Here is a 25,276-nt window from a genome sequence, read left to right on the forward strand (position 1 = left end):
CCGGAGCCTCCAGCGACGGCCTCCAGTCCGGAGCCTCCAGCGACGCTCCGCAGCCCGGAGTCTCCAGCGACGCTCCGCAGCCCGGAGCCTCCAGCGACGCTCCGCAGCCCGGAGCCTCCAGCGACGCTCCGCAGCCCGGAGCCTCCAGCGACGCTCCGCAGCCCGGAGCCTCCAGCGACGGCCTGCAGCCCCCGAGTCTTCAGCGACGGCCTGCAGCCCAGAGTCTTCAGCGGCGGTCGGCAGTTCAGAGCCTCCGGCGATGACCCACGGTCTGGTTCCTCCGGTGACACAGAAGAGGGGGGGTCAGCAGGCGGTGTGGGGGCTACGCCCCGAACCAGAGCCGCCACCAAGTATAGATGCCCACCCGAACCCTCCCCTGTAGGTTCAGGTTTGCGGCCGGGAGTCCGCACCTTTGGGGGGGGGTACTGTCACGCCCTGACCTGAGAGAGATGGTTTGTTTCTCTATGTGGTTAGGTCAGGGTGTGGGTTGGGCATTCTATGGTGTCTATTTCTTTGTTTTGAGCCGAGTATGGTTCCTAATCAGAGGCAGCTGTCTATCGTTGTCTCTGATTAGGAATCATACTTAGGCAGCCTTTCCCCACCTGTAGTTGTGTGATCTTATTTTTGTACTGCTTGTTAAGCCTACAAGACGTGACGGTCGTTATCATTGTTTATTCTTTTTGTTTGTAGTGTTCTGAGGTATAATATACGATAAACACTTGCTGCGCTTTGGTCCACTCCTTTTGACGATCGTGACAAGTGAATTTGTCTCAATACTTTTGCTCCCCTAAAATGGGGGGACTATGTACAAAAAGTGCTGTAATTTCGGAACAGTTTACCTGATATGCATGAAAATACCCTCAAATTAAAGCTGACAGTCTTTAACCTTACAGTCATTGTATCATTTCAAAACCAAAGTGCTGGAGTACAGAGCTAAAACAACAAAAGTGTCACTGTCCCAATACTTTTGGAGCGCAATGTATTTGTTTCCTGAAAGCTCTACACACATGGGTGGAAATGGGGAGAGAAACTATTTTGACATTATTATTATTTTCCTTTTTAAGGTAAATTCAATGATTTTATATTGGTGGGTTCCCACAACTTCACAGAGTGACTTTTCTATTCCATTTCCACCACAATCGGAGGTCTTCCAGGTTCACGTTCGACATGAAGCACCTCTGTACTGTACCTCTGCCTCTTCCAAGCTCCCACTGGGCCTGCAGCCTCTCAGGAGCAGACTGGCACAGCAGCCAAACAGCTAACATCTTCATACCAGCGCTGTCCGGATTGGCCAGGGCCCGCCTTCCCCAGAGGCTGAGATGCAGCATGTTGGCAGCCACTCTGGCACTGGGGCACTGCAGAGAAACAACAATATGAGCATAATATGAGTCTTGGATTCAGGGCATATCTCTGATACCTCTGATAATGTAATGGATTTGCATACTAAGCACCAAACCCTTATTTACTGAACGGAATACTGAATTCATCTTTAATACCTTGCATACCCTTCAATGAAGTAAAGGTTTGAAAATCCTAGTTAGACTCCTACCTTATTGGGGATCCTTTGCATGAGCAGCCTGACCACTATTTAAAAAAAATGTTCTTTATTTATCTAGGCAAGTCAGTTAAGAAGAAATTCTTATTTACAATGACAGCCTACCGGGGAGCTGACTTGTTTAGAGGCAGAACGACAGATTTTTACCTTGTCAGCTCGGGGATTTGATCTAGCAACCTTTCAGTTACTGACCCAATGCTCCAACCACTAGGCTACCTGCCGCCCCGAGCTGCATGTCAGCACACACACTGGCAGGTAGGGCAGGGAGCTGCTTCTCCTGGAAACTCTTGCTTGCCAGGCCCCCTGCTCCATAGAACAGGTTGGCCTGGCCAAATATCTCATAGGAAATGGCACTGACAGCCCTGGCATCTGCCTTGCTGTAATTGATTACCACTCCCTGGCTTGGAACTGCAGTGGCCACCTTTGGAGAGACCAAAGATGAAAAGATGTTCAGCAACTCCTGGTAGAACAATCGAAGTTTGCTTAAAAAATTGATAGATAGAAAGGGTTTATAGAAGGTATAGCTGACCCCATTTAGTCGACTGGTCGACTGTTTGGTCGATAGGCTGTTGGTTGACTGAGATGTTTTTAGTCGAGCAGTCGCAAATATACAGTATGTTTTAGTTTTTTTATGGCACACGGACACCTGTCTGATTCACGCCTGTCTCAGTGGACTAATCCATTGCGGAGGCCACGGGGATGGCACACCAGTATCACCAGTAGTACATTTACCGTTCTTATCTACAATGTCTGTTTGGGTACTAGAGTTTCTGTTAATGCATTCAATATATTATTATTACAGTATTTTACCATTCTCATTGTCAGAGTGGACACGGTGTTTGCGGACCGTACAACCTAGGCTGCGCTTGTGAGGAATACGTTTTGGTTTATTTCATTCCATTTACGAGTTTTGTTTATAGCGCTCCTATCAATGTTGAGTAAGGAAGTGCACCTGATTGTGCATAGAATTAGGCCTAGGCTAACTGGCCTGCACGCAAATGTAGGCCTATAAATGTGCCCATTTGGGGATCTGATTGAGAAATATGAAGTCATTTTTTCTTCACCTCAAACAGCAGGTAAACAAAGTCTGGTTTTACATATATTGAGAATGACAACAGTTCCTCAACGTTTCTCTTTCGATAACTCCTCGCGTGAAAGGGGAGGGGGGGATGTCATGCTCTGTTCCGGTGGAAAGTCATAAAATAGGCCTACCTGATTACTTCTTATCATTTGCACAAATAGTTTACAGCTGTGTCTGCCTGGAGCTCACTGGCACAGGAAACTCGGAGGGCCAAGAATATTTTATACAATGTTGCAAGTTTGCTAGTGCCAGCTTCAGGCCGGACCAAGTTGATAGTTGATACAATGTTTCACGGTCCTTGCAGACATGCCATGCGTAGCCATTGTGATTTATACGATATTAATATTATATAATTTTTGTATTTTACCCCCTTTTTTCTCCACAATTTCGATCTTGTCTCATCGGTGCAACTCCCCAACGCGCTCGGGAGGCAAAGGTCGAGTCATGCGTCCTCTGAAACATGACCTGCCAAACCACGCCTCTTAACACCCGTCCTCTTAACACGGAAGCCACCCGCACCAAGGTGTCAGAGGAAACACCGTACAATGGGCAACCGAAGTCAGCTTTTAGGCATCCAGCCTGCCACAAGGAGTCGCTAGAACGCGATCGAACAAGGACATCCCGGCCGGCCAAACCCTCCCCTAACCCGGACGACGCTGGGCCAATTGTGCGCCGCCTCACCAGTCTCTCGGTCACAGCCGGCTGTAACACAGCCTGGGATCGAACCCAGTTCTGTAGTGACACCTTAAGCACTACGATGCAGTGCCTTAGACCGCTGCACCACTAGGGAGGTCCCTCTGGCTCCCTTTTGAGTCATTTGTTTGTCTTAATTATTTGATCACAGTGTGCTTAAAGCAGAAGACAAGCTCAATAGCCTACATATAGTTGATTTTAATAAAACACATAGGGTGTGTCCATATAAGGAAAAATGCACCTTTTAAAATTTCAACCAATCGATTGGTCGAAACAACAGATGTGTCTCGGTCGACCAAGATTTTTTTTAGTCGGGGACAGCCCTAATAGAAGGGCTTGTTGTTTTGAATGTTCAGGTTGTGTTATTGCATTTCTCTGAGGATGATTACCTTAGGTGCCATCAGGCAGGAGTTGCCATATTTGTTCACCCATATAGAGTTGAAGGGCAGCTGTAGACTGGAGTCTTTCTGATCCAAGCAGCAGCCAAAGTCAGTGATAACCAGCTGGGGGCAGCCATCTGCACAATAAAGATATTAAATAACAATATGATTACTCAATGTTGGTTGAAATGAAGAAGAGGTCCAGCAGCTGCAGCACCATCAGAGAGCCCTCTCTCCTGCTGGGCACGTTCACCTCCAGGTAATGACGCAGGGTGTACGGGTAACTATGGAAACAGGGGGAGGAGAGGTTAGATCAGTATACTCTGGGGTGGGTGAACATAGAGTTGGACGAATCTGGACATAATACATAATGGGCCGGTTTCCCGGACACAGATTAAGCCTAATCCTGGACTAAAAAAAACAAATGCTTTTTAGTCCAGGCTTCATCTGGGGCTGGGAAACAGACCCCAAGACATTGAGATAAAGCTGGAGGATGGATGGATGGAGGAGAATGATCCTTACTTCTTCATGACCAGGAGCAGAGTACGGTTGTTGCCCAGGCCCTCAGGTTTGAGTCTGGCAGGACATCAGGGTACTTTCCTGGGCACTGGGTAGAGGGGGTACGTCCGCTGTGAACGGCCGGAACACCCTGATCACATTGGGTTGGCCAGACACGTCCCCAAAATACCTGCAAAACTAACCAACAGCTGTTCAGTCAATAGAAATCAACTTGAAAGGCACTCTTGATTGCGTGCCAAAACTCAGTTTTATGTTCAGTCAATCTTTGAGAGACAAACTCAAAATATGTTGGGCTCTTCTGTGTCTATTGAAAGTAAGTTGATGCTGTGACTGATTGCTGTTACTAACCCGTTTAATGCAATCTGTTCCTCTTTTTCCTGTTTCATAGTGAGAGGGCCTGCAGGGACCAGCTCCTGAGACATGGGTCTCAGAATAGCCTTGCTTGATGAACCAGCCTGCAGGGGAACAGGGAATACAATCTTATTATTATGCCAATTGCATGCTGAACATAGCTAGTATTCTATAGTAATATTTGAAAACCAAAAGTAACACACACTCCATGTGCCCCAATAATCTGTCCTTACTTGTTGTAAGAACAGGCTATACAGAGTTTCCCCCATATTTCTTCTACCACTCCTTTTTTTTTATCCATGACGTTCATGATATCTGAATATGGCTGTGCAATTAAATAAACAAAAATTATTTTGACAATTGTATTATTATTTTATTGTACTACATGTCGTACTTCCTTTTGGTAGTTCAGAAATTGTAGATAGAACTTGTAGACAGTGACAATTTTAGCATGTACATTTTGGTGGGGCAAAAAAAAAAGTGGGATGCATGCCATCAAAGCCACTACACAACACAACACTGAACAATACATTAATTGCACTATACCACTGCACACCTTGCTTTCAGCGGAGCCTTGTCTGACAGCGAAACAGTTCATTCAGCCTCATTTACTGCCTTTTAAAAAAACAGAGCTGATATGGCTGACTTGCTTAAAGAAATGTGGTTTCTACTGACAATTGAGATGTACAAACTATGGCATAAGGGGACGACAAGCGGATAGAGCCACTCTGTAATTTCGATTAAGACATTAATGAGCGAACTAGGACGGATGTAGTCGATGCAACTATTTGTTCAGCACTTTTGAAAAGTACGGCAACAGAATTCAGAACATGGGTGGTTCTTATAGTATTCTCCTTGTACACTAAGTCAGAACCGTAGGATACATTTCTCAAAAACAGACTATAGGCTACATGTGCACCACCAAGTCAGATCAGTAGGTGAAATTAAGAGGTGAAAATAGACCAAATTATTAGGGTGAGGCACATGGACTACTAACAGCTAACTACACAACATACACTTAGTATTACTTTCTTAGCTACAGTATACATATCTACCTGGCATATAACGTAATTTATGCAGCAGCATACAATACATTTTTGGACTCACCTTGTTGTGCTGTGCTCACTTGAACAGGAGGGTGGTGCGGTGGTCCTTCGTGGGCAAATTTTCTCATCAAAGTCTGGCATTTTCTGGATTTATGGTGCTTCAAGACAACTGGGAACTCGCGAAAAAAAGGTTGAATCATGATGACGTCAGTGATCTTCAGGTTGTAGCTCTAGAAAGAGGCTCGAGTTCACGACTTACATTTCCGAGTTGGATGGAAGTTCAAAACATATTTTCCCAGTCGTAGCTCGTTTTTCCCGGGTTCCCAGTTGTCTTGAACTCACTAGTCAGATTTTGCAGTTCCGAGTTAGCAGTTGTTTTGAGCGCTGCACAAATCACACTTCATTGACAACATGTCCAACGTTGAATGTTTATAATTTTAAACTAGGAAAAGAGACCCTTAATCTTAGACTTGGGAAAATTGCCACAGCCACTCCACTGAATAGCAGGCTAATGATTGCTTTGAAATGCTTGCAGTTAGCCACTGATTCCTTCCAAACCCCTCATTGCTGAATTTGCGATTTCCAACTCGATGAGCACCGATACATTTTATCTATAATTTCTCCTCATTATTTCTCTTCATATGACAAGGATTAAAAAGGATTTGCCAGTAGATTGTCGACTTGATTCATGATGATGACTGCTAGCTAAGATTTTGAAAGTATGATGTTGACAGTCCAATCAAAGCTACTATAGATATAACGTGATTTGACATCAATCAATCAATCAAATGTATTTATAAAGCCCTTCTTACATCAGCTGATGTCACAAAGTGCTGTACAGAAACCCAGCCTAAAACCCCAAACAGCAAGCAATGCAGGTGTAGAAGCACAGTGGCTAGGAAAAACTCCCTAGAAAGGCCAGAATCTAGGAAGAAACCTAGAGAGGAACCAGGCTATGAGGGGTGGCCAGTCCTCTTCTGGCTGTGCCGGGTGGAGATTATAACAGAACATGGCCAGAAGATGTTCAAATGTTCATAGATGACCAGCAGGGTCAATTAATAACCAATTTGGGTTTCCAATCTCTCCAAAAGAATGTGGTGATCGATGGTATCAAAAGCAGCACTAAGGTCTAGGATCACAAGGACAGATGCAGAACCTCGGTCTGACGCCATTAAAAGGTCATTTACCACCTTCACAAGTGCAGTCTCAGTGCTATGGTGGGGTCTAAAACCAGACTGAAGCGTTTCATATACATTGTTTGTCTTCAGGAATGCAGTGAGTTGCTGTGCAACAGCTTTTTCAAAACATTTTTAAAGGAAAGGGATTCAATATAGGCTGATATTTTTTATATTTTCTGGGTCAAGGTTTGGCTTTTTCAAGAGAGGCTTTATTACTGCCACTTTTAGTGAGTTTGGTACACATCTGGTGGACAGAGAGCCGTTTATTATGTTCAACATAGGAGACATAATTTTTTCTGTCGCCAATGACCTTGAGCCTTCTTGGATGGGCATTTCTAATGTAACTCTATGACAGCACCCAAGGGGCTAGAATTTTAGAACTCTACCCTTAGACTTGGCGGTGACGTAGTGTCCCCATGAGTGTCAGAAGACTGAGCCAATCACGGCGCAACACGCCGTATTTTCTGCTGGCTTTCCCCACCACCACAGAAAGCACTGAGCTAGGCTGAAACACCTGCATTTTGGAGCTGCCTTTCTCAAGAAAAAAAAAAGACCATGTTTGTATGTGGCTTTATTAACTCAGTGTTATATTTTTTTTTACATTGTTTGCGAACTGATATGTGACACATATTAATGCCAAAATAACATGCAAAACAGGCAATCCCAAATAAATGTGGGTTTCATAACAGGTGGGACAGCCTAAATGACGGGTCTCCACTGCTTGTAGATCAACTTGTAGCTATTAAAAATATTGCCTAGTCAGACCATTACTCTGTCCAGCTATCTGATAGGCGTTATTAGAGAATTTTTGGCCAACATTATTAACTTGTCGATACTTCCTCAATTCCCAACTTGGAAGACAACCAATGTCTTCTAAACGTCCATGTCTAGTTGCATGGGTTTTGTTTGCATTTACAAAATGCTCTGTTATTAAATTAAATCAATGTTTTTCTCCAGCAATGTGTACATCACCATCTTGTCTATTTAAATCTTAACTCATTGATTGAGATTGGTGTGTATTTTCTAAATTTAAACAAACCCCCTGCAACTAGACATGCATGTTATTTGTCACATGCGCCAAATACAACAGATGTAGACCTTACAGTGAAATGCTTACTTACCAACAATGCTTTACAAAGTTTTAAGAAAAACAGGTGTTAAGTAAAAATAGATAAGGGGGATTAGTCTTTGTCGTGCCCTCTTCACGACTGTCTTAGTGTGTTTGGACCATGATAGTTTGTTGGTGATGTGGACACCAAGGAACTTGAAGCTCCCAACCTGCTCCACTGCAGCCCCGTCGATGAGAATGGGGGTGTGCTCGGTCCTCCTTTTCCTGTAGTTCACAATCATCTCCTTTGTCTTGATCACGTTGAGGGAGAGGTTGTTGTCCTGGCACCACACAGCCAGGTCTCTGACCTCCCTATAGGCTGTCTCATCGTTGTTGGTGATCAGGCCTACCACTATTGTCTCATCGGCAAACTTGATGATGGTGTTGGAGTCATGCCTGGCCATGCAGTCATGAGTGAACAGGGAGTACAGGAGGGGACTGAGGACACATCCCTGAGGTGCCCCCGTGTTGAGGATCAGCATGGCAGATGTGTTGATACCTACCCTTACCACTTAGGGGCAGCCCGTCAGGAAGTCCAGGATCCAGTTGCAGAGGGAGGTGTTTAGTCCCAGGGTCCTTAGCTTAGTGATGAGCTTTGGGGGCGCTATGGTGTTGAACGCTGAGCTGTAGTCAGGGAGTAGCATTCTCACATAGGTGTTCCTTTTGTCCAGGTGTGAAATGGCAGTGTTGAGTGCTTCAGAGATTGCATCATCTGTAGATATGTTGGGGCGGTATGCTAAATGGACTGGGTTTAGGGTTTCTGGGATAATGGTGTTGATGTGAGCCATGACCAGCCTTTCAAAGCACTTCATGGCTACCGACGTGAGTGCTACGTGTCGGTAGTCATTTAGGCAGGTTACCTTAGTGTTCTTGGGAACAGGGACGATGGTGGTCTGCTTGAAACAAGTTGGTATTACAGACTCAGTCAGGGAGAGGTTGAAAATGTCAGTGAAGACACTTGACAGTTGGTCAGTGCATGCTCGGCGTACACGTCCTGGTAATCCATTATGCCCTGAGGCCTTGTGAATGTTGACCTGTTTAAAGGTCTTACTCTGATGCTTTTATGCATGCTTCAGTGTTACTTGCCTCGAAGCGAGCATAGAAGTAATTTAGCTCATCTGGTAGGCTCGTGTCACTGGGCAGCTCGCGGCTGTACTTCCCTTTGTAGTCTGTAATGGTTTGCAAGCCCTGCCACATCCGACGAGCATCAGAGTTGGTATAGTACAATTCGATCTTAGTCCTGTATTGACTCTTTGCCTGTTTGATGATTCGTCGGAGGGCATAGCGGGATTTCTTATAAGCTTCTTATAAGCTTCTTATAAGAGTCCCGCTCCTTGAAAGCGGCAGCTCTACCCTTTAGCTCAGTGCGGATGTTGCCTGTAATCCATGGCTTCTGGTTGGGGTACGTACGTACGGTCACTGTGGGGACGATGTCATCGATGGACTTATTGACTGTCAGTGACTGATGTGGTGTACTCCTCAATGCCATCGGCATCTCTGTACTATGCCAAACAGTGCCTATCTAATAACACCTTTCAGACAGTTGGAACAGATTTATGTTATGACTAGGCAATATTATTTTTATAGCTACAAGTTGATCTACAAGTTCTACAATTTCTGAACTATCAAAAGGAAGTATGACATTTAGTATGACCTTAAATCTGCTAGTTAATCAACTTTCTGCCTAGCTAAGACTTAACTCCAGTGTTCGATCCATTACAGTGATCTTAATATTGAGCTAGGCTATAACTTACTACAGCTTTTTTTATTTTATATATTTTTTTTACAGCTATTTGCTGCGTAAAGCCATGTTGTTATTTACCTGGATTTCCTGGCATGTCGCAGCACTACATTTGTCGTTCGATCAAACCCGCCCCAGACCAAAAGCACCACTTTGTTTCTTGGCGAGCCATTGCTCCTTAACCTCTTCAATCCACCAGACTGCAGCTGCGCAGCAAATATCACTCAACAACGTGTGGAAATATCGGTACCGAACTGGTAGGAAAGTTTGAGGCTGAACAGTGTGGGCTGGTTGTCTTACACGAAGACGCTCACCTTGGAACTGTGCTGTAAGTCAGCCTGCAGGTTTTAGGAGACCTAACGGGAAAACTGACCGTTCCAACTCCACCCCACTGCTGATGGCATGTTTTACAGACATGCTTTACCAATAAAGCAATGTTTATACTCTCTCCATCAGTCCTCGTCGTTCATAAGATACACAAGGACAAATCGTTATGTAAACAAACTAGAACATACAGAGGCATCCTTGTTACTGTCACCGGACGTTCTTTTTTACTTGACCTGTTTTAGAATTAAAGAGGCAATTAAAGTGCGACAATTACAATTTTACTGGCGTCAGGAAAATATGCAAATAGGCCTAAAAACGATTTAAACTTTACACAATTGTCCTAAGGCACTTTAATATTCTTGAGTAATACTGTACATAAAGTATTTTTTAACATTGATACTTCAAACACTTCCAATCATGCACATACAAATAATAATGTGAATGTGAGCTGTGTAGCAAAATATAATTTGATGTTTTCTACTGTATTTCAAACACTTGTTAGAAAACACATTGAGGCATTTTCCTAATTTCTGAGACACAAGTCAATATCCACTGGCATTATTCAACTAATAAATTGTGTAGTAATCCTATTGGAAGTCTAACATTCTTCATGTATGTGGTTAGGGGTTATTGACATTTCATGGACTTGTAATGCTGTTATGAATGATTCTTGTTTTTCCTCTTGTCTTGTGAATACTACTATGACGCATTCTGTGTAGTGAATGTTGTCTTTTTCTTCAGGCCTTCAGGTCCAAATGACACAGGAAGCAGATCTTCTACAGTCATTTCCACATAAGACCCACCAGGCTTGGATAGGTACACAGACCACTGATCACCAAACTACAAGGGAAAAGTTAGTTGGATTACTTGAGGTTGTTCCATTATAGTTGAATGGCTTTGTGATGTTCCATTCATTTTAAATCCACCGTAGATGTAGGTTTCCTGGATTAGACCTTGGTTCCATTCTCAATGCAGTCTTTCCCTTTCCATTTGAATTCAATAACTTTTTGACTGTACCCATTTTGATTTTAACAAAACTTTTCATACATGTTTCCTCATGGAAGAAGTGGTCAGAAAGTTACTTTTTGGTCCTGAATGCCAAAACATTCACAAAATAAATGGGCTCAAAGTTGACCCATTTTGCATACCCCACCATACCATGAGTCATCCATGTCTTCATCACTGGAAAAGATCAATGGTTGAGTTTGAAATAATTTAAAAGCTTACAAACAGCGTTGTCAAACTATTTTGTAATTTCTTGACATTTTTTTAAATAAATTGTATTTTTTTAACAAAATTATAAAATAGTTTTACAAAACTGTTTGTAAGCTTTTAAATTAGATCAATCTCAAACGTTTATCTTTTCCAGTGATGATGAAAACATAGATGACTCATGGTATGGTGGGGTATGCAAAATAGGTGAATGCTAGTATCTTCCTCTCTTGAATGTTTTGGCATTCAGCTCCAGAAAGTCACTTTCTGAGCACTTCTACAACAAGCAAATATCTATGGAATGTTTTGGTGTGGTCAAAAAGTGATTGAATAAAAGTGGTTTTACCATGCGATCATTCACAGAATATTGACAGATCCAAGTTGTATAAATAATTTACTTACCTCTTGCATGAACTGTCTGCAACCTCCACATGGTTATATGAACTGGTCTTCCAGGTCACTACAAAATCAATCATATCATTAGCAACATTACCCGCAATGGTGATTTTCAGTACCGTGTGTTAACCAATATTTTATGTTGACAATAATACAGTGTAGTAGTATTTAAACACTTCAGGGAGATCACTTGATAGGAGTAGAATGTTTTAACCATCTACACACTCTGAGGGGCAGCAGAACCCAGTGAACTCGAACAATTTCATATAAAAGTGTTATGTAGTCTGATGAACTCAACAAGACGAAATATAACTGAATCAATAATTATTTTGGATCAACTGTTGTTTACTCGGAAACAAGGCAAAGTTCAGGAATACTGCACCTGGCAATGGCAATAGCCTTAAAACGTATGTATCCCTCGGAAACAGCTTTTGCAATAGTTGTTCTCTCTGCACAGAGGCCAAGGTTGTAGCATGCATTTTCGACATTGCATCCTGTTAAGAAAAAAGGAGGATACTTTAGTTAATGTTTTCTGTGTTCGTAAGAGCTCCTGGAATCTCTGGAATGGTATCAAATCAAATACAGAACACATGTCTTCATCCTTAACACTATAAAAGTATTTTAATGAATCTCAATGATCATTCTTGATTCAGATAACACTTAGAGGGTTAAATGTGATGCTGCTAAGTGCAGTCTGACTGTCATATTGTCACGTCCTGACCAGTAAAAGGGGTTATTTGTCATTGTAGTTTGGTCATTGCGTGGCAGGGGGTGTTTGTTTTGTGTGTTTCGGTGTTTTTGGTTTAGGTTCTATGTTTTCTATTTCTATGTTTAAATCTAGTTTTCTATTTCTATGTTGGGTTTTTGGTAGGACCTCCAATTAGCGTCAGCTGGTTGTCGTAGCCTCTAATTGGAGGCCATATTTAGTTGAGATTTGTTTCATTTGTGTTTTGTGGGTGGTTATTTTCTGTATAGCCTGTGTGGCTTATGGAACTGTTTTTTGTCGTACGTTTATTTTGTTTAAGTGGTTTCATCAAATAAATTAAGAAGATGAGCACTTTACCCGCTGCACCTTGGTCCAATCCTTACGACGCCCATGACACATATATTGTTATTGACTTTTCATATTGTATGACCTGCACTAAACAGGAATGTAAATAATCAGGAATGTAGATAATCTGTATATTTGTATATCTCTGGACTAGTCATACAGGCAGATTTTTTTTTTACGTTGACATTTTAGTCATTTAGCAGATGCTCTTGTCCAGCAATAAGCGACTTACAGGAGCAGTTAGGGTTAAGTGCTTTGCTCAAGGGCACATAGACAGATTTTCACCTTTTGACCTTTCGGTTACTGGCCCGTTGCTGTTAACCGCTAGGCTACCTGCCTCACCTGACCCACCCTCCACCCCTCTCTGACAGGATTAACCATAAACAATCTAAATGCTAATGTATAAAAAAAAACTAAACCAAAAAATTAAACAGAAAACTATAAAACAAGTTAGTCTCGACCAGGCCATTGTTATATCATTCAAAGCAAAACAGGATAAAAACAGTATTAAAACAAGGTTTAGACCTACTTAAAACATTTTTTGGAATAGAACAGAAGAGTTAGTTCTGTAGAATGCCTTCGGTGCAAAATATACATGAGGATGGATTCTTACTTTCAAGTAAAGAAAATCAAGGCTGTGTCCACAGTGGACAAGAAGTTTGATTTACCAAGCCTTTACTCTACTGAGGACTTGCATTGCAATCACTTAACATTGCAGTGCCAATGAATGCAACAAATGTAACATTGCCTTGGTCTTAACAACCAATGTCATAATATCAATACTAATGATTACTAAGTGCACAGTGAAATCAAAACATTGGCACCACTGACCAACCTGCACAATAGTCAACATTGTGAGAAATGAATCTAACACCTAATACTTTTTCTTGGTCAAAAAGTAGGAGCATATTAAAAACACAAAAAAATGAAGTATTCTGTCTGTGCAGTAGTTCAACAGACACAGGAGTTTTTGATAGGAAGCATGTTTTACCAATATTGAATCAGGAAAATGCTGTTTGTATCCACTGATGGTGGCCAGACCAGCCACTCTGACAACAATAAACTTTAGAACTTATTATTCTCCTTTTAGTAACTATACAGAAGGCACATATTTTAATTCATTGTTCATAACAATGATATGAGCAGTCATGACTGCGCTGTAGGGCTTTATTCTAGCAATCTGAAGAGTTAAAGCAATACGCAACATACTGTACCAAATAAATCAAAGGAACCATTTTATCAGCCCCCAAACCATGTATTATTATTATATTATTTGTAAGCCCCTCACCTGTGAAAACGGTTCCATCATGTGCCAACAGGGCTGCCCCCACCCGGAACTTGCTGTAGGGACAGTAGGCAAACTCTTTGGCCCCCTGGGACTGGTAAATAAGAGGTTTAATCCAATCCTCATCCTCTTCTTCACTCGAGTGATTGCTGGCTTCTGTGTCTGCTTCGTCGACCCTGAGCTCATTGATCCTCAGGTCTGTCATAAAAACACTTTCTTTGTCAGTGTCTGTGTTGTATCTGTGTCAGTGTGAGAGTGTGTTGAGAGAGAGTTAAGAGGTAGACATAGAGAGTGGATTGATTGAAAGCTGTAGATAAAAAAAGCAGGTTTTTAAGAGCCACTTGAAGTGGTGCTGTGTGTTTGGTGCCTACGATATCTGTAAAGACATCATTTCAAATCAAATCAAACCTTATTTGCCACATACGCCGAGTACAACAAGTGTAGACTTTACCATGAAATGCTTACTTACAAGCCCTTAACCAACAGTGCAGTTCAAGAAGAAGAAAATATTTACCAAGTAGGCTAAAATAACAAGTAATAATAAAAAGTAACACAATAAGAATAACAATAACGAGGCTATATACAGGGGCACCGGTACCGAGTTAGTGTGCAGGGGTACAGTCTAATGGCTTGGAGGTAGAAGCTGTTGAGGAGCCTTTTGGTCCTAGACTTGGCACTTGGGTACCGCTTGCCATGCGGTAGCAGAGAAAAAAATCTATAACTTGGGTGACTGGAGTCTGACAATTTTATGGGATTTCCTCTGACACCGTCTATTATATAGGTCCTGGATGGCAGGAAGCTTGGCCCCAGTGATGTATTGGGCCGTTCGCACTACCCTCTGTAGCGCCTTACTGTCAGATGCCGAGCAGTTGCCATAACAGGCAGTGATGCAACTGGTCAGGATGCTCTCGATGGTGCAGCTGTAAAACCTTTTGAGGATCTGGGGGCCCATGCCAAATCTTTTCAGTCTCCTGAGGGGGAAAAGTTTTTTTTGTGCCCTCTTCACGATTGTCTTGGTATGTTTGGACCATGATAGTACGTTGGTGATGTGGACACCAAGGAACTTGAAACTCTCGACCAGCTCCACTAAAGCCCCGTCGATGTTAATGGGGGCCTGTCCGGCCCGCCTTTTCCTGTAGTCCACGATCAGCTCCTTTGTCTTGCTCACATTGAGGAAGAGGTTGTTGTCCTGGCACCACACTGCCAGGTCTCTGACCTCCTCCCTATAGGCCGTCTCATCGTTGTCAGTGATCAGGCCTACCACTGTTGTGTAGTCAGCAAACTTAATGATGGTGTTGGAGTCGTGTTTGGCCACGCAGTCGTGGGTGAACAGGGAATACAGGAGGGTACTAAGTACATACTAAGTTTTTGCTTGTAAGCAGGAATCAGTGTCCAAAGCAGTTCATCAGAAATTAATAATAAAATGAAGAATTTGTGGTTTGGCATGGGGCTGTTCGACACAGAACTACATGGGATCTTTGTGCTATCCCATACAATTGCTTCTGTGTTTGCCCTCTACTCAGAGCCAGGACCATATATTTAGAGTGTTGGACCAACTTTTAAACATTCAGTTACATAGCAATATAGAAATATTTCCCATGTAATGTTAATGGGGTGCTAACATGATTGCCATAGAATGTTTGTAGCATCATGTAAATTAACATAATGCAGAAACCTCAATGGCCCAGCTCTCTATAAGTACATGACTCTGCTCAGAGTCACAGCCACTGCTCTTGTTCATATGGTTTCAAACTGTGGCAAGCAGGGGTGGAATAGGATTAATTTAGGAACCACTCTCATCCCTGTGTGAGCCATCTTTCTGGGACGTTTGTCTTGATTCAGTTGGTGGGGTTGTCATTGTTTCTCACTTTAGTGTAGACTCCTGGGAAGTAAGGGTTGGCACGGCTGATTCCCCATGAGACAATGCCTTCTAAGTTTCCATTGCAGATAAGGAGTTTGCCCGAGTCGCCCTTGTGGAGGAAATTAATTAATTACATGCTATGCATTTTAATTAGACATACTATGCTGTTTTTACTTAGAGAATTGTCCATTGCTAAACAGTACCTGTCAACATTTTGGACACACCTACTCATTCAAGAGTTTTTATTTATTTTACTATTTTCTACATTGTAGAATAGTAGTGAAGACATCAAAACTATGAAATAACACATATGGAATCATGTAGTAATCAAAAAAGTGTTAAACAAATCAAAATATAATTCATATTTGAGATTTTTCAAAGTAGCCACCCTTTGCCTTGATGACAGCTTTGCATACTCTTGGCATTCTCTCAACCAGCTTCATGAGTAGACACCTTGAAATGCATTTCATTTAAAAGGTGTGCCTTGTTAAAAGTTCATTTGTGGAATTTATTTCCTTCTTAATGCATTTGAGCCAATCAGTTGTGTGACAGGTTAGGGCTGGTATACAGAAAATAACCCTATTTGATAAAATACCAAGTCCATATTATGGCAAGAACAGCTCAAATAAGCAAACAGAAATAACAGTCCGCCATTACATTAAGACATGAAGGTCAGTCAATCTAGAAAATGTCAAGTTTCTTCAAGTGCAGTCGCAAAAACCGTCAAGCGCTATGATGAAACTAGCTCTCACGAGGACCGCCACAGGAAAGGAAGACCCAAAGTTACCTCTACTGCAGAGGATAAGTTCATTAGAGTTAACTGCACCTCAGATTAAAGCCCAAATAAATGCTTCACAGAGTTCAATAACAGACACATCTCAACATCAACTGTTCAGAGGAGAATCAGGCCTTCATTGTCGAATTGCTGCAAAGACACCACTACAAAAGAAAAACAATAAGAAGAAAAGACTTGCTTGGGCCAAGAAACACGAGCAATGGACATTAGACCGGTGGAAATCTGTCCAAATTTGCGATTTTTGCTTCCAACCACCGTGTCTTTGTGAGACGCAGAGTAGGTGTACAGATGATCTCCACATGTGTGGTTCCCACCGTGAAGCATGGAGGAGGAGGCTTGAAGGTGTGGGGGTGCTTTGCTGGTGACACTGTCAGTGATTTATTTAGAATCGAAGACACACTTAACTAGCATGGCTACCACAGCATTCTGCGGCGATACACCATCCCATCTGGTTTGTGCTTAGTGGGACTATCATTTGTTTTTTAACAGGACATTGACCCAAAACATACCTCCAGGCTGTGTAAGGTTCATTTGACCAAGAAGGAGCATGATGGGAGTGCTGCATCAGATGACCAGACCTCCACAATCACCAGACCTCAACCCAATTGAAATGGTTTGGGATGAGTTGGACCGATGAGTGAAGGAAAAGCAGCCAACAAGTGCTCAGCATATGTGGGAACTCCTTCAAGACTGTGGAAAAGCATAACCTCATGAAGCTGGTTGAGAGAATGCCAAGAGTGTGCAAAGCTGTCATCAAAGCAAAGGGTGGCTACTTTGAAGAATCTAAAATCTAAAATATATTTTGATTTGTTTAACACTTTTTTATTTACTACATGTTTCCATATGTGTTATTTCATCATTTTGATGTCTTCACTATTATTATACAATGTAGAAAATAGTAAAAATAAAGAAAAACCCTTGAATTAGTAGGTGTGTCCAAACTTTTGACTGGTACTGTATGTTAATATTTTTTGCTGATGCAGGCTTGTCTTCTGTGACTTAGTCGTAAGTCTGGGTGTACAGATAAGAGCCGTTTGGGTGCAACCGCAGTATGTGACATCCTGTTTTCACAATCTACAGGAATTTAGCTGTGTGGAAACATGCAGGAAGGAACATACAATGGTGTCACAAAAAGAGCCGTGTTGAATAGACCAAACTGCAGCGGGAATATGGATGCTCATGTTTTAATTCAAAAAAGGAGTAACGCATCCACTGGAAAACAATATACACGACAGGCACAGTTTTGCAGGCACACAACACGCAGTGCAAAAACAACTACCCACGAAAACCAAACAAACACACACCTACTTATGGGACTCCCAATCAGAGGCAACTAGAAACACCTGCCTCCAATTGAGAGTCCAGCACCCAAAACTACACATAGAAAAACAAACCTAGAACCTATACCAAACTAATACACCCCACTACACCACACACAAAACCCCATAATACAAAACAAATATACCTCTGCCACGTCCTGACCAAATATAATAGAAATAATACCTAAATATTGGTCAGGACGTGACATTACTCCCTAAAGGTGCAGACCCCGGAATGCACCTTAAAAGAAAAACACAATAAATCCCCATTACCCCAACAAAACCAAAAAGCAATACCCCCTAAACAATAAGGGAGGGAAGGGAGGGTGGCTGCCGTCAACGACGGCACTGTGCTACACCCTCCCTCCCCAACCCACCTATCCTGGAGGTGGCTCCGGTGCAGGACGTGGACCCTGCTCCACCCTCGGCGTCGCTCACTTCGGTGGAGCCGATAGCTGCGCCAGGCAGACGGACCCCTCGGGCCGGGCCGGAGGACAGGAGGGCCCCTCGGGCCGGGGGACAGGAGGGCCCCTCGGGCCGGGGGACAGGAGGGCCCCTCGGGCCGGGCGACAGGAGGGCCCCTCGGGCCGGGGGACAGGAGGGCCCCTCGGGCCGGGCCGGAGAGCAGGAGGGCCCCTCGGGCCGGGCCGGAGGGCAGGAGGGCCCCTCGGGCCGGGCCGGAGGGCAGGAGGGCCCCTCGGGCCGGGCCGGAGGGCAGGAGGGCCCCTCGGGCCGGACCGGAGGGCAGGAGGACCACTCGGGCCGGACCGGAGGGCAGGAGGACCACTCGGGCCGGACCGGAGGGCAGGAGGACCACTCGGGCCGGACCGGAGGGCAGGAGGACCACTCGGGCTGGACCGGAGGGCAGGAGGACCACTCGGGCTGATCCTGACAGGCCGGGCACCTCTGGCAGAACCGGGCAGTCTGGCCACCCTGGCAGTTCAGGGCAGTCTGGCCACCCTGGCAGTTCAGGGCAGTCTGGCCACCCTGGCAGTTCAGGGCAGTCTGGCCACTCCGGCAGTTCAGGGCAGTCTGGCCACTCCGGCAGTTCAGGGCAGTCTGGCCACTCCGGCAGTTCAGGGCAGTCTGGCCACTCCGGCAGTTCAGGGCAGTCTGGCCACTCCGGCAGTTCAGGGCAGTCTGGCCTCTCTGGCGACTGTTGACTGGCGGGCAGCTCTGACGACTGTTGACTGGCGGGCAGCTCTGACGACGGTTGACTGGCGGGCAGCTCTGACGACTGTTGACTGGCGGGCAGCTCTGACGACTGTTGACTGGCGGGCAGCTCTGACGACTGTTGACTGGCGGGCAGCTCTGACGACTGTTGACTGGCGGGCAGCTCTGACGACTGTTGACTGGCGGGCAGCTCTGGTGATGGTTGACTGGCGGGCAGCACTGACGACTGTTGACTGGCGGGCAGCTCTGGTGACTGTTGACTGGCGAGGCTGGGTTGACACACTAGACTCCTGATGCGTGGGGCTGGTATAGGACGTGCCAGCCTGGAGACACGCACCTCCATGCTAGTGCGTCTGGCGGGAAACACCGGACCGAAAGGGCGCACTGGCGGTCTTGAGCGCAGGGTTGGCATCACCCCTTCCGGCTCGATGCCTACTTCGCCCTGGCACATGCGGGCGCTGGTACCTTGCCTACCGGCCTGAAAATCCCAGGCCTCACCACAGCCCCAACCCCAAAGCACGGGACCTGTCCAGTCTGCCCTACAAGGGTACGGGGAGCTGGCCTGGGGCTGTAATCTCGCCCCGCCAAATAGCCCTTGTGCCCCCCCTAAAAAATTCTTGGGGCTGCCTCCAACATTCCTCCCTCACTTGCCTCTGTCCTCTTCTCCGCTGCTTGGTCCTTTGGTGGTGGGTAGTTCTGTCACAAAAAGAGCCGTGTTGAATAGACCAAACTGCAGCGGGAATATGGATGCTCATGTTTTAATTCAAAAAGGAGTAACGCATCCACTGGAAAACAATATACACGACAGGCACAGTTTTGCAGGCACACAACACGCAGTGCAAAAACAACTACCCACGAAAACCAAACAAACACACACCTACTTATGGGACTCCCAATCAGAGGCAACTAGAAACACCTGCCTCCAATTGAGAGTCCAGCACCCAAAACTACACATAGAAAAACAAACCTAGAACCTATACCAAACTAATACACCCCACTACACCACACACAAAACCCCATAATACAAAACAAATATACCTCTGCCACGTCCTGACCAAATATAATAGAAATAATACCTAAATATTGGTCAGGACGTGACAAATGGTGGCAACGTCAGCTATCTTAATCTGCACAGACAAGCTAAATCACATTTTACACTGTTCTGTCCCTGTTTCCACACATTTGATAAACTGTCACGTAGACAGATAAGAGGATCTACTTTCTATAAAAGGAGAGAGACAACTGTTCGTTGAGCATTTTAACTGTGCACTGTGAGTGGATTGTTGAACTACCGTAATTTCCGGACTATAAGCCGTTACTTTTTTCCCACGCTTTGAACCTTGCGGCTTAAACAATGACGCGGCTAATATATGGATTTTTCCCGCTTTCACATTTTTTTATTTTTTAAAAACACATTCTGTGATGTGCTCAGTTTTTGGGCGGCATGAAGCTTTCATTAGACCAATGAAATTGCCGAACGGGTTAAGGTCAAACAACTTTTTTGTTTACTGTTTAGATTAAATCGAGCGCGCTCAAACTTCCCATCATTCTGATTACGGTAGTCATTTTGTCACCCTCATCATGGCAAAGACACGGAGAAATGCATATGATGCAGCTTTCAAGTTGAAGGCGATTGATCTGGCTGTTGGAAAAGGAAATAGAGCTGCTGCACGGGAGCTTGGTCTAGAGCAATGATTTTCTTGGTAGGCTACTGTTTACTGCTATTTTTTTATTTTTTGTTACAAGCCGTGTTTCGTTAAAGCCTATTTATTTTTGTTACAAGCTGTGTTTCATTAAAGCTTGTAAAAAAAAAAAAATATTTAATTCAGTGGGTGCAGCTTATATTCAGGTGTGCTTAATAGTCCGGAAATTACGGTACTCCATTTTTTTGCAAATCTTATAATAAAGTTGTTGTTTGAAAGAATCTGCAGTCTCTCTTCCTAAAGAATTTCTATCATACTCTGTAGAACAATAACACAAAAGACACAATAGTGAACAAAAGCTTTGGTCCTTTAGTTACTTCTGACCAACTGCCTCCGCTCAAACTCGAGCCAAGAACTGACCCTCTCCATCTGCAAAGGATGCAGCATTCAAAGACTTGGCCTCAATTAGTTGACCTGACATGTCATGATACGGTATATTGAATGTTTGTTTGTTTCTTTTTTGCTTATAAAGCGCTTTGAGATGTCTATTATGAAAAGCGCTATAGAAGTTTAATACATTCATATGATTATTTTATTATTAAGAGATCATAGCATATCCTATGACCTGGAGACCAGTATCTGATTTCCTTTATCTGAACACATACATTTCCCTAATCCAAACTGTAAATATCCCCATTGGCTCTGGCCCAGTTTTTAAGGGCCACACCCTATTATTCACACCAGTCACATCTTGTGACAGATGTTAAAGATTTGGTTCTGAGTGCCGAGATTAGGCTTTACCTGACAGGAGTCCTTGCCACCAAAGTGGGTCCTACCGCACATCATGTTGTCTATGGTCCTCCAGTAGCAGCAGCAGCAGTAGTAGCAGTAGTAGCAGTAGCAGCAGCAGTAGTAGTAGTAGTGGCAGTAAGGTCTACACATCCGCAGCACAGGGGACAGGTAGTAGCTGTAGATACGGGTGATGCCCCAGCCACTCACCGTACAGGTGGTGTACCCTTGGAGACCAGGGGTGTTGTCTTCTGGCAGTGCGGCAGGCTGAACGTAGGCATAGAGCTGGGCTCGCTCACTAAGCTAGAACACACACAACCCTAGCAAAGGCACACAATCAGATGCTGACCAATCAGAAAGCAGGGATCAACAGGAGCAGAGTGAAGTTATGGGTTTTAGTGTATAGGCTGCAGTAGTATCTGAAGTTGCGCAGTGAGCAGACTAACTGAAATATAAAGTACAAACAACAGTAATAAGCATTATTGTAAGTGGTATGCCTGTGTGGGTATTGAAACATCTCTAGCTCATGGTGGTGAAACGTTAAAATAAAGTCTCTTACCGTGATGAGCATGATGTTGTTGTTGAAGTACTGCGGCTGTAGTGATAGAAAAACAAAACACTTTCATTTCACTTTAGGACCAATAGAATTGTCCAAAACCCGTTCGAGCTAAGATGAATCCACCCAAATATGCTATTGTGTACACTGTACGCTGTTATCCATCACTCTCCCATAATTGTAGTCAGTACTCACGGTTTCCAGCAGTGGGCAGCAGACACCCACCTACTTGGGTCGGATGAGTGTGGCTCCACGGTAGTGGTCCCTGTTACGCCTGGTACTTGATAGAATATGGCTGGACCTCCTGGCCTCTGATGATTCTCTTTGTAAGTGTCTCTGTGGATTTGAATGAGAGGACAGTTATTCATCTAAATTGGTAAACTGGTTTACACAGATTCGTACACGGGCGTACATTAAAATCCGATATGGATACACTAATTGAACAGAAGGCTGAAAAAGGAATACACGAGGCCTGATTGATGATTCTGTTCAAGGCTCTGTGGGTCTCATTACAAAAACGATGTAAATTATGAAACCGGTGTAAACTGTATGCATTAATTACACAAAATCACTAACCTTCTGGATATTGGCAGCAACTGTACTTTAAATTGTCATACTATTTTAATGTACAAACATCATGTTTTTCACCTACAATGTACCTTATGCTGTGTATACAAAACATTAGGATCAGCTTTATTGAGTTGCACCCCCTTTTGCCTTCAGAACAGCCTCAATTCATCGGGGCATGTGTCGAAAGTGTTCCACAGGGATGTTGGCTCATGTTGACTCCAATGCAAATTGGCTGGATGTCCTTTGGGTGGTGGAACATTCTTGATACACACTAGAAATGTTGAGTATGAAACCTAGCAGCGTTGCAGTTCTTGACTCACTCAAAATGGTGCGCCTGGCACCCACTACCATACTCTGTTTTTAAATATTTTGTCTTGCCCATTCACCCTCTGAAGGGCACACAAACACGATCCACGTCTCAATTGTCTCAAGGCTTAAAGGGATACTTTGGGATTTTGATGACTGGAGGTCTATGGGTATCTGCTTTGCGCTAATGCTAGTTAGCATTGGCTCACGAAACTACCTCAAACCTACTTCATACTGGACCCCCGAGACATAACAATGCTATCCAAGAGTTAATCTGATGCCGGAGAAGTAGATAAAGAGCCTCATTGCAAAAATCCTGAAGTATCCCTTTAAAAATACTTATTTAACCTCTACAGGATCAGTGTGCCCCCCAAGGGACTGTTGAGCTAACATAGGATAATGTGATTAGCATGAGGTTGTAAGTAAAAAAAAAAAATTCATCCCAGGACATAGACATATTTGATATGGGCAGAAAGCTTAAATTCTTGTTAATCTAACTGCACTGTCCAATTTACAGTAGCTGTTACAGTGAAATAATACCATGCTATTGTTATAGGAGAGTGCACAATTATGAACTTGAAAATGTATTAATAAACCAATTAGGCACGTTTGGGCAGTCTTGATACAACATCAAGACTGCCCAGATGAACAGATATGCAATGGGTCATTGGATCAGTCTAAAACGTTGCACTGCTGCCATCTAGTGGCCAAAAACTAAACTGCGCTTGGGCTGGATAATACATTATGGCCTTTCTCTTTCATTTCAAAGATGATGGTACAAAAATAAATATTAATCTTTTTTTCTTTGTATTATCTTTTACCAGATCTAATGTGTTATATTCTCCTACATTAATTTGCACCTACATTAATTTGCACCATTGAGAGCATCCTGACCGGTTGCATTACCACCTGGAATGGCAACTGCTCGGCATCTGATCGGAAGGCACTGCAGAGGCCAAGCTTCTTGACATCCTGGACCTATATACTAGGCGGTGTCAGAGGAAGGCCCAAACATTTGTCAAAGACTCCAGTCACCCAATTCATAGACTGTTCTCTCTGCTACCGCACGGCAAGCGGTACCAGAGCGCAAACTCTAGGACCAAAAGGCTCCTTAACACCTTCTAACCCAAGCCATAAGACTGCTGAACTACTAAACTGATCAAATGGCCCCCCGGAGTATTTACATTTTTACACTGCTGCTACTTGCTGTTTATTATCTATGCATAGTCACAAATTACCTTAATTAACCTGTACCCCGCATATTGACTCGGTACCAATCGCCTGTATATAGCCTGGTTATTGTTATGTACAATTATTGTGTTACCTATTGATTGATTCGATTTTTTTTAACTTTAGTTTATTTAGTAAATATTTTATTAACTCTATTTCTTGAACTGCATTGTTGGTTAATAAGGGCTTGTAAGTAATATTTCACGGTAAGGTCTACACCTGTTGTATTTGGCGCATGTGACAAATACAATTTGATTTGATTTGATTTCACTGTACTGCTTTACACCTGCTGAATGTCGTGCATGTGACAACAAAACGTTGAAACTAAAAATGTTAGTCTGATCATGTAAGTTGTTGTGTTGTACACTGTTCAGTGGAAATGGACTACAGGGACTTCAAAGGTCAAAATAACCTTTTCTAATAGACCTGACACCCTTGTTGATGACGATAAAATGTCACATACAAAGGTTATTCAGGGCTGGACTTACGGTTAATCACAGCTCTTTTTGCATTAGATTTGTTTGCAGACTACAGCCTGCACACAAACAGGCACACTCACGCATACAGAAGTATTTACATTTCAGAGTACTCTATTTGCTATTTGTACTCTGCTCAAAACAATGGAGTTGATCAGGCTGTTGATTGTGGCCTGTGGAACATTGTCCCACTCCTCTTCGATGGCTGTACGAAGTTGCTGGATGTTGTCGGAAACTGGAAAACGTTGTCATACACATCAATCCAGAGCATCCCAAACATGCTCAATGGGTGACATGTCTGGTGAGTATCCAGGCCATGGAAGAATTGGGACATTTTTATGTGGTCTGCATGTGGTCTGCGGTTGTGAAGCCGGTTGGACGTACTGCCAAATTCTCTTAAACAACGTTGGAGGTGGCTTATGGTAGAGAAATTAACATTACATTCTCTGGCAACAGCTCTGGTGGACATTCATGGAGTCAGCATGCCAATTGCACGCTCCCTCAAAACTTGAGACATCCATACATTTTAGAATGGCATTTTATTGTCCCCAGCACAAGGTGCACCTGTGTAATGATCATGCTGTTTAATCAGCTTCTTGATATGCCATATCTGTCAAGCGGATAGTGATCTTGG

General features: G+C 43.6%; 3 pseudogenes; all 3 read right to left on the minus strand.

Moving 5' to 3' along the window:
• Positions 1-1,103: 1,103 nt before the first annotated feature.
• Positions 1,104-4,848, minus strand: LOC123726156 (serine/threonine-protein kinase PINK1, mitochondrial-like; annotated as a pseudogene).
• Positions 4,849-10,508: 5,660 nt separating this feature from the next.
• LOC123726140 (cytidine deaminase-like) lies at positions 10,509-14,418 on the minus strand (annotated as a pseudogene).
• A 1,233-nt stretch (positions 14,419-15,651) lies between these two features.
• LOC123726157 (trypsin-2-like) lies at positions 15,652-24,197 on the minus strand (annotated as a pseudogene).
• Between the last annotated feature and the right edge of the window lie 1,079 nt (positions 24,198-25,276).

Source organism: Salmo salar, chromosome ssa13 (genome assembly GCF_905237065.1).
Source record: "Salmo salar chromosome ssa13, Ssal_v3.1, whole genome shotgun sequence".
Lineage (NCBI taxonomy): Eukaryota > Metazoa > Chordata > Actinopteri > Salmoniformes > Salmonidae > Salmo > Salmo salar.